We start from the raw sequence: 16836 nt of genomic DNA on the forward strand, positions 1-16836 counted from the left end.
GCTAGAAAACCTTCCCACCAAGAACCAGCTGCACCTTCTAACTGGTAGGTGGCAAAGTTCACGCGTTCACCTGGTGGAACATGAAGAGCGTTGAACTTGCGCTCGATGGTGCGAAGCCAATCATCAGCATCAAGAGGCTCCTTGGGGTGGGTGAAGACAGGAGGCAGTGCACGGATGAAGTCCCCAAGTGTGACACAGTTGTCGGGACGACGCTCTGTGTTTTGAGCTACACGCTCCAGGAGTTGTTCATTCCTCAGGCAGTTTGTCTCAATGTTGTTAAGAACCTGCGCCATTGTGGGAGGTGGCGGCAGTTCCGGTTCAGCATTGTTTTGTCCATGTCGGTTACGACCACGACCACGACCAGCCATCCTGAAGAGAAAGAAAAAGACCATCAGAAATAGATTCCTTGGAAAGGAGTCAACGTAATGATAACATTCACTGAATGGAAGGAACAAGATTCATATCAACTGAGGTAACTTTAGGAACACTGAGCTAAGCAACCAAGTACGGAGTACTTTTAGAGAAAACAGCCCAAACCCGTAGATACTATAAGTTTGGAAATAACAGGGTAGAGGTAAACCTTTTTCAATCAAAGCAAGGTAAGAGGACTCAGCATTAGAGTGACACCAGATAAGGAGTAAAAAGAGTCCTAATCAGATTTTTGCAAATGCTTTTAGGTTTCAAATAGTTTTCACAACTACTAGACTCAACATCGACCAGTCGAAAGGGTTTCCTATAGGCAGTCCTGCTCTGATACCAAAACCTGTCGCGACCCCGGAGGTCAGGGCTAGACAAACCCAGATATCACATCTGGCATAAGCCTAACCTAGATCTCTAGGGCCTACAGGGTGAGAATCGGTAACACAACAGTGACTCTACGACTGAAAGCAAATATATTACATCTCTTGGCAGAGTTAAGATCCAAATTTATTACACGCAGAGGTCACTGACCACAATTCAACAAGCAACGGAAAGCAAATTATGTTATCTAGATAACAAGACTGCAAAGGGCCTAAGAGGCCATAACATAAGGTGACGTCCCAGCCCATAAGTCTCAGGCTGCCGCCTGAGGAACTCCGAACTACTCGTCGACGTCGAGGTAGAAGCCACCATCAGTTGGAAGAACTTCGTCTGAAACAAAGCATGCAAGGCTGAGTACAGGGACTCAGCAAGACTTAGTACAACCTGTTAGCAAAGCGGGTATGCGAGGCTTTATGTGGAGCTTATTTTGCGGAAAGCCAGTTTTCCTTTGTAAACAGGAGGGAGCAGAAGCTCGTCTATTCAGACCATTTTCAAAAGGGGTAAGAGAGCGATATCAACTCTGGCTTCAAGATCATCATATTGAATCCACCGAATCTTCATCATCACCTGAACCTATCACCTAGGATCACCCCCTCGACACCATGAGAAGGGATCCTTATCACACCTTGACATCAAGTTTTACGATTAGGTTCAAGTTGTCTATGATCACAGAATCCATCACCAAGTCGTCCATAACCGTGGACACGGCTTTTTGAAAAGATTTACCCTGCAGGGGTGTACAACTTTACCCACACGCGCCGACCGACTCTTAGTGCCACTAGATTAACACACTTCCTTGGTGTGCCGGCAGAGGGTGGTCGACCAAAACCTTTCCCTTACTTCGCCTATTCCATGAGTCAAACTAACTGGGGAGCTCCGTCATCGTAGGTAGCCATTCTCCGAGGCGGTCCCGGTCATTGTGTGCAGGGGATCCAGTTCAATGCCTCCAGCATCCTTCACCCTAGCCACGCCCTGTATGATGCACTTTGAAAACCTTTTCCACCTTTTCCCCATGCGTATGGCGAATGGAACTCGCAAACTAATTGACTCATGGGTAAGCTAGGTAAGTTAGGGCCAAGGGGTTCCCATGGGCCCCGTGTGGTTGTACGCTCAGTCTTGGTTTCGAAGGCGAGAACTCAGGTCCTAGTATCGGCGAGAACGAGTCAAATCACCACATCCCCATGTGGCGGCCCATCCAAGCCTTTAGCATGTTTATTAACATCATCACTGATCTTACCACGTCATCCTGTCAAACTAGGTTCATTCGTAGCTCTGATTCATCAACCGGATGGATCAGACTTCAACAGCTAAGCATGGCTAAGCATAACACATATACGGCTCTAGCGATGCGAACAAGCTCAGACCTAGTTTTGCTAGGAGCGGTGGATCAGTAACTCTAGGCTACAAGGATGGAATATGCACACCTAGGATATCTAGAACTGTCGATAAAACATATTTGAAGCGGATGCAATATGTAAGAACCAGAAGTAAATCATTTCGAAACCATATATGAACCAGGTTAGGGCTTGCCTTGTCCCTCGTTGTTCGGGTGCTGCTCTTCGGTGGCGTTGATCTCAGGTTCGCGTTCGGTCCCTATCGATGAAGAACCAAACACCGGAAATAAAGAGCACAATCAAGACAAGGTACAATGCAATGCACATCCAACATGATGACATGTCATATTAAAGGGGTTTGGGTAACCCTAGGTGCATCGATGGAAATTAAAGGGGTTCGGCTTCGAACCCCGACATATGAGAGGGGTCAAATTAGGGTTTCTACTAAGGCTCATATTTAACTGGTTCAAAGATGTATGAAACATGGATAAACAATTAGGAAATGTTTTTCTGATCATTTTGATATATATTTTTATGATTTAAAATGAATTACTTATAAATTTCCAAAATTTAATTCATTTTAAATCAATTTCAGAAAATTATATAAATAATAATAAAGTTGGACCCACATGTCATAATTTTATTCTTTTCTAAAATATTTATGAAATTAATAAAATCCTGACAAGGGACCCCACATGTCATATTATTTTCTATTTAAATAAATACAGAAATATAATACAGAAAATACAAAAATAGGGAAAAATTGAATAATGACATCACGCTGACGTCATGCTGACGTCAGCGGCGCCATGGCTCACAGGGAGCTCGGGTGAGGTTGCAATCGGCCGATTCGGGCCGAAATCTCAGGCGCGCGGGTGGGGGAAACACTCCTGGCGACGCGGGCGACCTACTGGTGGCGGCGCCGCTGCGATTTGGTCGCCGGAGCACGGCCGACGGCCATGTCCGAGCGGCGGCGGGGCAGGTGGTGCGGCGCGGTGATGCTCGGGAGGGAGAGGGAGCAAGGCGAGGGGAGAGGGAGGTGCAGCGGCTCACCCTCGACGCGATGGAGAGGTAGGCGGCGGCCGGGGAGCCTCGCCGGCGGCGAATCGACGGCGACTCTGGCCGGCAGTGAAGGTAGGGTTAGGGTTTGCTGGGGGCTTCGGGGCCGCGGGGAAGGGGAGAAGTGGGGGATTAGGGTTAGGGGCGGCGGCGCAGCTCTTATAGGCCGCCGGGGGCGGCGGAGCTCATCGTGGCCGCCGGCGCCATCGCTCGGCCGGCGTGCGGCCACCGAGCTGCTTTGGCCTGCGGGGAAGAAACGGAGTTTTGCAGAAAACCCCCTGTGGGGTATGTTGGGCCGGTGGTGGGGTGCTGCCTCGGCCACTTGGGCCATTCGGCCAGGGAGAGAAAAGAGAGAGAGAAAGGGCCGAGCCCAGGGAGAGAGAGAGGGTTTCTCCCCTTTTTTGATTTTTTGTTTCTCTTCTCAAATTCTAATTTCAAATCTGTTTTGAATTTTGTTTAAACTCAAATTTTGCAGAGAGGATATTAAACACACATGGCCTTATTGAATAACAACATTTCCATGTGGCCTAATGTTCAAAACTTGAGAGAATTTGAGTTAAGAAAGAAATAGAGAGGAATTTGCATAGTGAAAATGGAGATGCAAATTTGTTCAAATTCAAACCACATGCATGCAATGCTCATGAACACTCCTTTATTTAGATAAACAAGGTTGGGATGTTACAATCCCCGCCGCATCCCATGCGCTCCGCCGCATCCCATGCGCTCCGCCGCCGTTTCCCTCGTCTAGACGATGTCCCTGCACTTCCTCTGATAGTGCTAACCCCTCCCCCCCTCCCCGTCGATGTCGTGCTTTGTACTGCCGTCCGCCACCGCTAGCGTGCATCACCAACTCACCGTCATCCGTTCAGTCTATTCGATCCAGGCAATCAGCGTCGCCGGGGAGGAGGGGGCAGATTATAAAATGGCAAGTGTGGGCCCAATTAACTAATGGCTATCAAGGCTGTTAATGGTGATTTTATGTGTTCCGTGCAACGTTTACGACAAATACTGGTGTTTGATGCAAAAATTTCTAGTGGTTGTGGTTTCGTGCAAAAGAAGCCCCAACAAGTGGTGCTATGTGCTAAAACCTCCGTCGTGGCGTGGCGTGGCTAGACCGCCCCACGCGGACAGGGATTACAACAGCATGGCACGCTGTGCCATGACCTCCCATCCACCCTACAATTTTCATCCACCCTACAATTTTCATCTAACGGCTGCAATCAAACGATCAGAAATTTTTATCAAATTTGTTTTTTTTGTTGCGCCTAAAATACAAAGTATTTTCGATTGAAACTTTCCGTACTCACAACATGATTCGTTGGCAATACGTATATTTTTTGTTTTGAATTTTTTCAATATTTTTTTTAAAAAAATCATCAAAAATTCAAAACAAAAAATTTACATGTTGTCAACGAATCATGTTGTAAGTACGGAAAGTTTCAATCGAAAATACTTTGTATTTTAGACGCAGCAAAAAAGACAAATTTAGCAAAAAAAATCTGATCGCTTGATTACACCCGTTAGATGGAAAGTGTAGGGTGGATGGGAGGTCATGGCACAGCGTGCCATGCTGTTGTAATGTCACTGAATCCATGTCCGCCCCACACACGCCACCGTGTTGTACTTACTCGTCTGTCAGTGGGAGCACGTGGGTCCCGGGAGGCGCATCGGATGGCGGAGGTTGCGGGTAGCGGACGCGCGTCGGTCGGTCGGTCGTAGATGGCTGACTCACCGCAGCTGGGTAGTTTTGTTGTTTCCAAAGTGTAAAGACGAGGTTACGCTACTGGAAACCATATGGCCTTTTTTGTTTTTTGTTTTCTTGAAAGCAGTGAGGGTGCCACTACACAAAGACCGACATTTGAAAAGGGAAAAACCCATCCGGCGCGCGCTGTCGCCACTACACGTGTCGCGCGTGGAACGACTTTCCGGGAAAAGACACGAATCGTTTTTTGGGTTTGGTTTTTTCCTTTACGCTCGGCTAGACCCGTTAACAATATGCGGACCCGTTACGTTTCTTTTTCCCTTTTCACACGTTGTACGTTTTCAAAACATTGGACGGGACCACAAAAGATTTTCCTTTTTTCCTTTTTTCCTTTCTATTTCCGGGCTGTGAGTTTTCTGGGGAATTAATGGGAGGGAGGTAGCACTTTCAAATTATAATTTTTTTTAAAAAAATTCCAATAGAGTGCTACAAGAAGACATATGTCGAAGCGAGTGCAACGGCTCGGCTTTGCCTCGTATCAAGGCGCCTTCGGCGCATCAAACATTAATAAACATAATGAATGACATATGTCGTTGTCCTCGTTTGTCGTTACCCCCATATGTCGAAGCGAGTGTTACGGCTCGGCTTCGCCTCGTATCAAGGCGCCTTCGGTGCATCAAACATTAATAAACATAATTGCTCGGCTTCGCCTCTTTTGGCGCATCAAACTGTTGTTCTCTGTTGTTCTTTTTTCTCTTTTATTTTCTGAAAATATTTTCGTTTTCTCTTTGTTTCTCTGAAAAGATTTCCGTTTTCTCTAGTGCAGGTATAGGTGCAAGGCTTGGGGAGTACAACTATGACGAATAGACGAGTACAACGTCGGAACCAAGAGGAGTACGGGACCGTGTCTCTGTTTGTTTCTCTGCAAATATTTCCGTTTTCTCTAGTGCAGGTACATGTGTAAGGCTTGGGGAGTACAACTATGACGAATAGACGAGTACAGCGTCGGAACCAAGAGGAGTACGAGACCGTGTCTCTTTTTGTTTCTCTGGAAATATTTCAGTTTTCTCTAGTGCAGGTACATGTGCAAGGCTTGGGGAGTACAGCTATGACGAATAGATGAGTACAGCGTCGGAACCAAGAGGAGTATGGGACCGTGTCTCTGTTTGTTTCTCTGGACAAATTTCCGTTATATATAGTGCAGGTACAACTGCAAGGCTTGGGGAGTACAACTATGACGAATAGACGAGTACAGCGGCGGAACCAAGTGGAGTACGGGACCGTGTCTCTGTTTGTTTCTCTAGATAAATTTCCGTTATATCTAGTGTAGGTGCAGCTGCAAGGCTTGTGGAGTACAGCTATGACGAATAGACGAGTACAGCGTCGGAACTAAGATGAGTACGGGACCGTGTCTCTGTTTGTTTCTCTGGAAAGATTTCTGTTTTCTGTTTGTTTCTTTGGAAATATTTCCGTTTTCTCTAGTGCATGTACAGGTGTAAGGCTTGTGCAGTGATACGTCCAAAACGTATCTACTTTTCCGAACACTTTTGCTATTGTTTTGCTCTAATTTGTGTATTTTGGATACAACTAACACGGACTAACGCTGTTTTCAGCAGAATTGCTCTGGTGTCTCGTTTTTGTGCAGAAATTCAACTTTCAGGAAAATTCCCGGAATTTATGTCGAAGGTATTATTTTTCCAGAAGATTTGCGGAGCCAGAAGGACAAGCCTGGTGGAGGCCCGAGCCCCCCCCCCCCCCACACTAGGCCGGCGCGGCCCAGGAGGGGGGCGCGCCGCCCTACTGTGTGCCCCCCTCGGCTGGCCTCCGACGCCCTCCTCTGGACTACTTAAGGGTTTGGATCTAAAAACGCGGGAGGAGAAGTCGAAGTCGCCAGAAACCATCCAGTACGCCGCCACCGTCGAGAAACTCCGTTCTGGCACTCCGCTGGGACGGGGAATTGGAGGAGATCATCGCCATCATCACCACCGACGCCTCTCCATCGACCAGCAATGTTTCCCCCATCCATGTGTGAGTAATTCCCCCGCTGTAGGCTGAAGGGGATGGTAGGGACTGGATTAGATTGGTCATGTAATAGCATAAGATTGTTAGGGCATAGTGCCTAGTGTCCGTAATTGGTACTTTGATGATATTGTTGCAACTTGTTATGCTTAATGCTTGTCACTAGGGCCCGAGTGCCATGATCTCAGATCTGAACATGTTATTGTTTCATGATGATATGCATTGTTTTATGATCTTACCTGCAAGTTGTATACACATGTCGCTGTCCGGAACCCGAGGCCCCGAAGTGACAGAAATCGGGACAACCGGAGGGGAAGGCAGTGATGTGAGGATCGCATGTGTTCACAGAATGTTAATGCTTTGCTCCGGTACTTTATTAAAAGGAGTACCTTAATATCCAGTAGATTCCCTAGAGGCCCGGCTGCCACCGGCTGGTAGGACAAAAGATGTTGTGCAAGTTTCTCATTGCGAGCACGTACGACAATATACGGAACACATGCCTATGGATTGCTTAGTACTTGGACACCGTTTTATTATTATCTGCAAATGCCCTGCTTTGATTGTTACATGAGTCTCTCTCATCCATGCAACGCCCATCATCCATCCCTGTGCCTACAGTGTTTTAATCCTGCTGTTTACTATAATCACTATCTTTGTCCTTCTGTTACTCACTTGTTATTTCACTACTATCGTTGCTATAAATCACATTACTGATAAACTCTTGCGAGCAAGTCTGTTTCCAGGTGCAGCTGAATTGACAACTCCGCTGTTAAGGCTTTCAAGTATTCTTTGTCTCCCCTTGTGTCGAATTAATAAATTGGGTTTTACTTCCCGCGAAGACTGTTGCGATCCCCTATACTTGTGGGTCATCAAGACTATTTTCTGGCGCCGTTGCCGGGGAGCATAGCTTTATTTGGAAGTTCAGTTGGATTGATATTGTTCGCTGCAAATTCTCCATCATGGGTAAATCTCGCGATCCTAAAGTCGCCATATTACCATCCACTACAAGAAAAGGTACAACTCTGAGTACCTCTGCTACTCTTGATTCACCATCTGTGATAAGTCAACTTGTTTCACCACCGCAAGCTTCACTTGCTGGTACTTCTGCTGAATCTGAAAATTCTCATAATATTGATGATGTTTCTGCTGTGCTTGATGATAGTGGTTCATTGGGATCTTTTCTAGATGCTACAATTTCTAGGTCTAGACAAATTGAAAATACTGAAACTCCTGATGAAAATGCTGATACACCTGTTAATTCACACAGTCATTGATTATTCTAGGGATGATCCTGATGAGGATTATGTGGACGTTGCTGTTGATTTTATTGATAAATGCAATGATACTACTGATGCATGAAAAATTAAAAAGTTTCGACAACATCTTGTTAGATATAAGCTGTCTCCTGATCCTAAATTTGCCACATCTCCTATAAACATTAAGGATAAAGATTATGATTTTTCTCTTGATCTATCTCATATAGCTATTGTTGAGAAAACACCCTTTTGTGGTACTGAAAAAGAAAGTGATGTAGAACACATGAATGAACTTTCTTCTATGAGTAGCTTGTTTTCTGATGATGTCAAGATGCGTACTTATTTTGTTGCTAAATTTTTCCCTTTATCATTAAAGGATGATGCTAAAACTTGGTATAATAATTTGCCTCCTGGTTCTATTAATAGTCCAAGTGATTTGCTTGATGTTTTCTTTCGGAAATACTTTCCTGCTAGTGCTCAACATGCTGCTTTGCAGAAGATTTATAGCTTTGACCAGGAAGATGGAGAGAAATTGCCTGAGGCGTGGGCAAGATTTTGCTCTCTTATCAGAGCTTGACCTGGACATGATTTGGAAAAGCATGATTTACTTGATATATTTTATAGTAGACTAACCATTGAATCTAGAGCATATTTGGATAGTTGTGCTGGTTGTGTTTTCAGGAAAAGAACTCAGACAGAAGTCAAGAATTATTGGCTAAAATAGGCCGGAATCATGATGATTGGGCTACACCTGAACCAACTCCGACGCCAATATTGAAGAAGAGGGGTTTGATTAAATTAAATGATGAAGATATGAGTGAAGCCAAGAAATCTCTTAAGGAGAAAGGTATTAAATCTGAAGATGTGAAGAACTTACCTCCCATAGAAGATTTATGCAAGATAATTCCCCCTTCATCCATGATTGAGGTAAACTCTCTTCAACGCTTTACTAGGGAAGATATTCCGTATTCGAAATCTCCTGCTCAATGCTTAGATGAGTTTGATAATTATATTGTTAAGCGAGAAAATTTTAATATGAGAGTAGAGAATCATCTAATGGAAAATTCTCAAGCTATTAGTAATTTGCATGATATTGTGGAGAGAACCTCCAATGATGTTAAGATGCTTGTTAAACATTTTCATATGGTTCAAACTCAAATTGATCAACTCACTAAAGTGCAAAATGACTTGTTAAAAAATAATTCTAAAGAGAAACATGCTTATGAAGTAACAACTAGAGGCGGTGTTTCCACTCAGGATCCTCTATATCCTGAAGGGCATCCTAAAAGAGTTGAACAAGATTCTCAACGAATTGAACCTAGTGCTCCTTGTAAGAAAAAGAAGAAGAAACATAAAAATGTTGTAGAATCCTCTGAACCTGTTAATGATCCTAATAGTATTTCTATTTCTGATGCTGAAACTGAAAGTGGTAATGAACATGATAATGATAATGATAAGAATGATGCTTCTGATAAAGAAGAGGTTGAAGATGAACCTGAAAAGCATGCTAAAAATAAAAAGTATACTAAAGAAGATTTTACTACTAAGAAACATGGTAATGAAAGGGAACCTTGGGTTCAAAAGCAAATGCCTTTTCCTGCTAAGAAACTAAAATCAAAGGAAGAAGAACACTATAATAAATTTTGCGATTGGATGAAACCTTTATTCTTGCAAATCCCTTTGACTGATGCTATTAAATTGCCTCCTTATTCAAAGTATATGAAAGATATTGTCTCCAACAAAAGGAAAAATCCTAATGAGGAGATTTCCACTATGCTTGCTAATTACTCTTTCAATGGCAAAGTTCCAAAGAAGTTGGGCGACCCAGGTATACCGACTATTCCTTGTTCTATCAAGAATAATTATGTTAGAACTGCTCTATGTGATTTGGGAGCCGGTGTTAGTGTTATGCCTTTTTCTCTTTATAAGAGACTTTATTTAGATAAGTTGATACCGACTGATATATCTTTGCAAATGGCTGATAAATCTACTGCTATTCCTGTTGGTATATGTGAGGATGTTCCTGTTCAAGTTACTAATAACTGCTTGATATTAACTGATTTTGTTGTGTTGGAAATGCCTGAAGATGATAATATGTCTATTATTCTTGGGAGACCTTTTCTTAATACTGCAGGGGCTGTTATTGATTGCAATAAAGGAAAAGTTACTTTAAATGTTGATGACAAGGAGCATACCGTTTATTTTTCCAAGAGGATTGATAAAGTATGTGGAGTCAATACCATTTCTAATGTGAGAACTATCAAAGTGGGAGCTATTGATTGCCCTATATATGAGCCTAAAGAAGGATATCAAAATCTTATGATTGGATCCATATCAATACAATTCAAGGTAACATGATTGATTTGAGGTTTATTTCTTCTTATGCTATGTAAAATTTATTTGGTGGCAAGACTTGATCAACCTTGTTAACAAATACTTTTTATATGCATAGAGGAGGTAAACAACATTTCTTTCTTCCTCCACTTGTTCTACTTGCTATAGCACTTTTGTTTTGCAAAGTTCTTTAGTCAATTAGAGATTTCAAAATCTTTTTCTGCCCAGTAATAATAAATTTAATACCCAGAAATGTGCATTTTTCAAAGTTTTCAAAAATTTACAAAAATTATACCGTTGGTCTTATTTGTCGAAGAGGCACCTGGGAGCACCTGGGGATGACCAGTGGGGCACCCCAGGGTGGCACCCCACAGGCCGGCGCGGCCAGCAAGGGGGGCGCGCCACCCTGGCGTGTGGGCCCCTCCTTGCCCCACCACTTCATCTCTTCCTCCCATTCTCTTCTCTCTCCCGAAAAAACTCGCACCAGCTTTCTCTCACTCGCGTTTCTGCTCAAGAGCTCAAGATTTCTCGATCTCTTTGCTCAGCCCAGATTTCTGTCTGAAATTTGGCACATTTGCTCTCCGGTATGTGACTCCTCCGATTATCCAAGTAGAATTTTGTTTGGTTGAGTATATCTTGAATATTTTGCTGCTGTAGGTAATATGTTTAGTGAGCTTGCATGCTTGTTCTAAGTTGTAGAAACTAGTTTTGATGCATGATTAGTACTCTAGCAAGTTCCTATAGTAGTTTCCCTCAATTATATGTCACCAAATCAAATTTTATAATGTTTGTTGAAAAATTTCAGAAAAGGAAGATGGATAATTATAACTTTGGAGAAGTGTTTGAGAGAGAGACGACAAGCACGGGAAGACCCTCTAGGACCGCCACCCAATTCAGGCGATCCTATAATGAGGACGTCATCGCGCCAAGCTTCGAACCCGAAGAGGACAATGGAGTCCCTAACGCTTCATCTTTCCCATGTTATAACTTTTTGAGTAATGCAGGGTTGCTTGATGATTTCTTGACCCTCGTTAGTAAGGCGGGCTTAACCACCTATATGGGAGATGAGAAGGAGCAATACTACATGCTCACTAAAATCTTTGTTGAGAGCTTCAAGTTCAACAACAAGCACTATCACCCGACAGTTGCATTCAAGATCTATGGGAATCCTGTTACTATGAAATTGGAAGATTTTTGTGTTGCATTGGATATTGCCCCTGTAGGTACAGCGAAGAGGATCGAGGACAATCCCAGGGCTTTGCTTGAGCTCTATCGAGAGATCACCAATGATGATTGCCGCACCATTCAGCGTGGCAAGATAAGAAACATCCAACTCCCCGCCATTAAGTATTTTGCTTATTACCTTGCTACTAGCATTCTTGGTAGGGAGAACACTAGCAATATTTCTAGCTATCATCTTTCTTTCTTAATTGCTGCACTCACTGGAGAGACACCTTATCATCTTGGTGCTCTTGTTGCTCGCCGCTTGTCTAACAAGGGGCCTATTTTTGGAGGAATTATTGCATCACGCATTTTATCATATCTAGATCTTCCTCTTGACCCTACTGATGTGAAACTAACTCCTATAAGGCTTGATATTGCTGCTATGAAGAGTCATCAATTTGTTACAGCTGACTCTAGTTTGGATAATATGGTCTATAGAATGTTGTTTGCTGACGGGGATGAGAGGGAAGTCCCTTTGCCACAGCCAGATTTGTTCAGTGTTGACAGGAAACCATGGTCGCGCTCTAAGGAGGAGGTGGATGAGCAAATGAAGATACAAGGCTTCCACCAGCAGCATGACTCCGAGGACGCCGAGACCTCCTACGATTACACCGTCACGTATCCGGGTGCTTCTTCCAGCACATACCCGGAATATGATCCATCTTCGCCATACTACGGAGGCGCCACTTCATGGGCACCATGGGATTGAACTCCACTCAGGCCAAAAGCCTAAGCTTGGGGGGAGGTATACCGGCATCACTCATTCTTTGCATATTATGGTTGCTGGATACTTGTATATACTTGTTTAGCTTCTTTAAGTGGTTTTCTAATAAGAGGGAGATGATATTTGGGGAAGTGCTGCCTGAAAACAGATTCTGGACTGTTACCGAAAAAATTCTCAAAAACAGACAGAACATTATTTTGCGAAGCCAATTTTTGTGCATGTTCCCCAGGTTGTTATCTAACTTTAATTAGTTGAACACTTTTCGAGCTGGCAGCGGAAGAATTTCTTAAAAATCGATTAATGTACTGCTGTCAAGTTTGACGAATTCCTGCTGCTTTGTGTTTATGTGACTCTTCTAGTTTTCATTTTCTTGTTTTTTGCTTTGTTTCTTTCCTAAAACACAAAAAGACCAAAAATATTTCTGTTGTTTCTCTTCACCATTTGTTTATTTTGGTTTCTTGCTTTTATTTTGCTTTATTTTCTATCGTTGGTTTGCTATAAGAAAATCCAAAAAGATTTTGCTTTGTTTGTTTGTTTCCCTTTGTTCTTGTTTCCAATTTGAAAACACCAAAAATATTTGCTGTTCTTCTTTGGTTTTGTAAAGTTCATTATGAGTTCAATGGTCTTCGGTGGCTGGAGCATGGTTTTCATTTCATATTATCCAAGCTACACAAGTGAAAGGCAATAATGACGATCTACGACAATTCGACTGTGGTGAGAGGCTGGTATGAACTCTATTTGTTTTCATTTTTGTACATATACTCATCCATGTGAGCATGCTTAGTTGGTTCATGTGAGGTATATGTCATTTAAGAAAGTCTAGTAGTTCATGATCTCTCATGTTTAGCTCCAGTTTATTAATATGAGTAGCATGTCATGGATGTTTGCTTGCATTGTTTTATTCATAAATAGGTATGACATTGCGGTATCCTCCTCTGAATAATTCATTTGAATCGACTTGGCACATGCTCACGCATGCATATGACTGAACAAAATTCAATTAAGCCTCGATGATTTACTTTGCTTCAGGGTTCTTGTATCACTTTTATGCCTCCGCTAATTTATTTTGCCGCAAGCATGATTATGACAGTTACTGCTCTCTTGATTGTCGCTCCCCAGTCTATTGCTAGCCTTCACTTGTACTGAGCGGGAACGCTGCTCGTGCTTCCAAACTCCTGAAAACCAAGTTATTCCAAAGTGTCCACCATAAATACCTATGCATGGCATTTCAAACCATTCCAAGTAAATTCTCATGTGCTACCTTTAAACCTTCAAAATGCTTCTCAATTTGTGTTAATGTTTTATAGCTCATGAGGAAGTATGTGGTGTTTATCTTTCAACCTTGTCATTTACTCTTGACAGACTTTCACTATGGACTAGTGGCACATCCGCTTATCCAATAATTTTGCAAAAAGAGCTGGCAACGGGGTTCCCAGCCCCAATTAATCAAACTTCATTAATAATTCTCTTCACATGTTTTGCCCTGATTCATCAGTAAGCAACTTAATTTTGCAAATAGACACTCCTCCATGGTATGAGATTAATGGAAGGCGCCCGAGGATTCGGTTAGCCATGGCTTGTGTAAGCAAAGGTTGGGGGGAGTGTCACCTATAATAAAACTAAAATACGTGTGTAAACAAAAGAGAAGAGGGATGATCTACCTTGTTGGTAGAAATAACGTCCTTCATGGGAGCCGCTCTTGAAAGTCTGGTTGGCGAGGTAGTTGGTGTACCCATTACCATTAGTTGACAACAACAAACACCTCTCAAAATAATTTTACTCCTGTTTTAAAAATGAAAAGCTCTAGCGCATGTTAATCCCTGCTTCCCTCTGCGAAGGGTCAATCTTTTACTTTCATGTTTTGTCACCATCCTTTCTTTGAGCACTTTTTCGAGAGCACAACTGTCATTCTTAGTATAATATGCTTGTCTCAAAATATGATTGACTGTGGTATAACTTTGATGCTTTTATCTTTGACAATCTCTATTTCTAGTCTTTCTACGAACTTTGGAGGTGCCTGAGCATTTATGTTTTGCTATTCAAATACGGGCAAGCGAGATACCACTTTATCATACCCTTTTATGAACATTGCAATCCTGCTGATAGACATGATTCATGATGCTTATTATTAATTTGTTGGTACCTTTCCATGATTGACATAGCTATTGGATGATCTTGTTTGCATGTATCTTATTATGAATTGCCTAAGTATTTGTCCATGTCATGAGAATATTTACATCATATGAACAAATGTGTTCGTGAAAGTTCTTTTATCGCACTCAGTTGTTAACTGAATTGCTTGAGGACAAGCAATAAGCTAAGCTTGGGGGAGTAGATATGTCCAAAACGTATCTACTTTCCCGAACACTTTTGCTATTGTTTTGCCTCTAATTTGTGTATTTTGGATACAACTAACACGGACTAACACTGTTTTCAGCAGAATTGCTCTGGTGTCTCGTTTTTGTGCAGAAATTCAACTTTCAGGAAAATCCCCAGAATTTATGTCGAAGGTCTTATTTTTCCAGAAGATTTGCGGAGCCAGAAGGACAAGCCTGGTGGAGGCCCGAGGCCCCCACACACTAGGCCGGCGCGGCCCAGGAGGGGGGCGCGCCGCCCTGCTGTGTGGCCCCCTCGGCTGGCCTCCGACGCCCTCCTCTGGACTACTTAAGGGTTTCGATCTAAAAACGCGGGAGGAGAAGTCGAAGTCGCCAGAAACCATCCAGTACGCCGCCACCATCGCGAAACTCCGTCTCGGGACCAGAAACTCCGTTCTGGCACTCCGCCGGGACGGGGAATCGGAGGAGATCATCGCCATCATCACCACTGACGCCTCTCCATCGACCAGCAATATTTTCCCCATCCATGTGTGAGTAATTCCCCCGCTGTAGGCTGAAGGGGATGGTAGGGATTGGATGAGATTGGTCATGTAATAGCATAAGATTGTTAGGGCATAGTGCCTATTGTCCGTAATTTGTACTTTGATGATATTATTGCAACTTGTTATGCTTAATGCTTGTCACTAGGGCCCGAGTGCCATGATCTCAGATCTGAACATGTTATTATTTCATGATGATATGCATTGTTTTATGATCTTACGTGCAAGTTGTATACACATGTCACTGTCCGGAACCCGAGGCCCCGAAGTGACAGAAATCGGGACAACCGGAGGGGAAGGCAGTGATGTGAGGATCACATGTGTTCACGGAGTGTTAATGCTTTGCTCTGGTACTTTATTAAAAGGAGTACCTTAATATCCAGTAGATTCCCAAGAGGCCCGGCTGCCACCGGCTGGTAGGACAAAAGATGTTGTGCAAGTTTCTCATTGCGAGCACGTACGACTATATACGGAACACATGCCTATGGATTGCTTAGTACCTGGACACCGTTTTATTATTATCTGCAAATGCCCTACTTTGATTGTTGCATGAGTCTGTCTCATCCATGCAACGCCCGTCATCCATCCCTATGCCTACAGTATTTTAATCCTGCTGTTTACTATAATCACTACTGCAGTCTCTGTTACTCTGCTGCTGTTATTTCACTACTGCTACTGCTATAAACTGTTACTACTGATAAACTCTTGCGAGCAAGTCTATTTCCAGGTGCAGTTGAATTGACAACTCCGCTGTTAAGGCTTTCAAGTATTGTTTGTCTCCCCTTGTGTCGAATCAATAAATTGGGTTTTACTTCCCGCGAAGACTGTTGCGATCCCCTATACTTGTGGGTCATCATGCAGTACAGCGTTGACGGAGAGACTAGTACAGCGTCCGAACCAAGAGGAGTACGGGACCGTGTTTCTGTTTGTTTCTCTGGAAATATTTCTGTTTTCTCTAGCGCAGGTACAGGTGCAAGGCTTGCGAAGTACAGCCGTGACGTAGAGAAGATTACAACATCCGCACTAAGAGGAGCACGGTACTGTGTTTCTCTTTTTATTTATCTGAAAGAATTCCGTTTTTCTCTAGCGCAGGTACAGGTTCAAAGGGGTGTCGAGTACGGCGATAACGACTAGTCGAGTACAGGTTTCGTACCAAGAGGAATACATCGGTGATGGCGAGTCGAGTACATGTTTTGCACCAAGAGGAGTACATGATTTTGTCTCTTTCCATTTTCTCTAGCGCAGGTACATGTGTAAAAGTGTGTCGAGTACAGTGGTGACGGCGAGCCGAGTACAGCCTAGGTAGGCAGAGGAGTACAGGACTGTGTCTCTTTCCTTTTTCTCTAGCGTAGTTACAGGTGCAAAGGCTTGTCGAGTACAACGGTGATGGCGAGTCGAGTACATTTCGCAGCAATAGAATTTCAGACATATGACACTAGCATTAACATTACAATGTGAATAAATTCGAGGAGTTTCTCAAATATTACATATAAATATTGAAAAGTCAC

General features: G+C 43.2%; 1 long non-coding RNA gene across 1 annotated transcript; it reads right to left on the reverse strand.

Annotated features, from left to right (window-relative positions):
• Positions 1–876: 876 nt before the first annotated feature.
• LOC139835099 (uncharacterized) lies at positions 877–2445 on the reverse strand. Its single transcript, XR_011750820.1, has 2 exons — positions 2332–2445; positions 877–1131 (listed from the first exon to the last, which is right to left on the reverse strand). It is a non-coding gene; the product is annotated as an uncharacterized lncRNA (long non-coding RNA).
• Between the last annotated feature and the right edge of the window lie 14391 nt (positions 2446–16836).

Source organism: Lolium perenne, chromosome 1 (genome assembly GCF_019359855.2).
Source record: "Lolium perenne isolate Kyuss_39 chromosome 1, Kyuss_2.0, whole genome shotgun sequence".
Taxonomy (NCBI): Eukaryota; Viridiplantae; Streptophyta; class Magnoliopsida; order Poales; family Poaceae; genus Lolium; species Lolium perenne.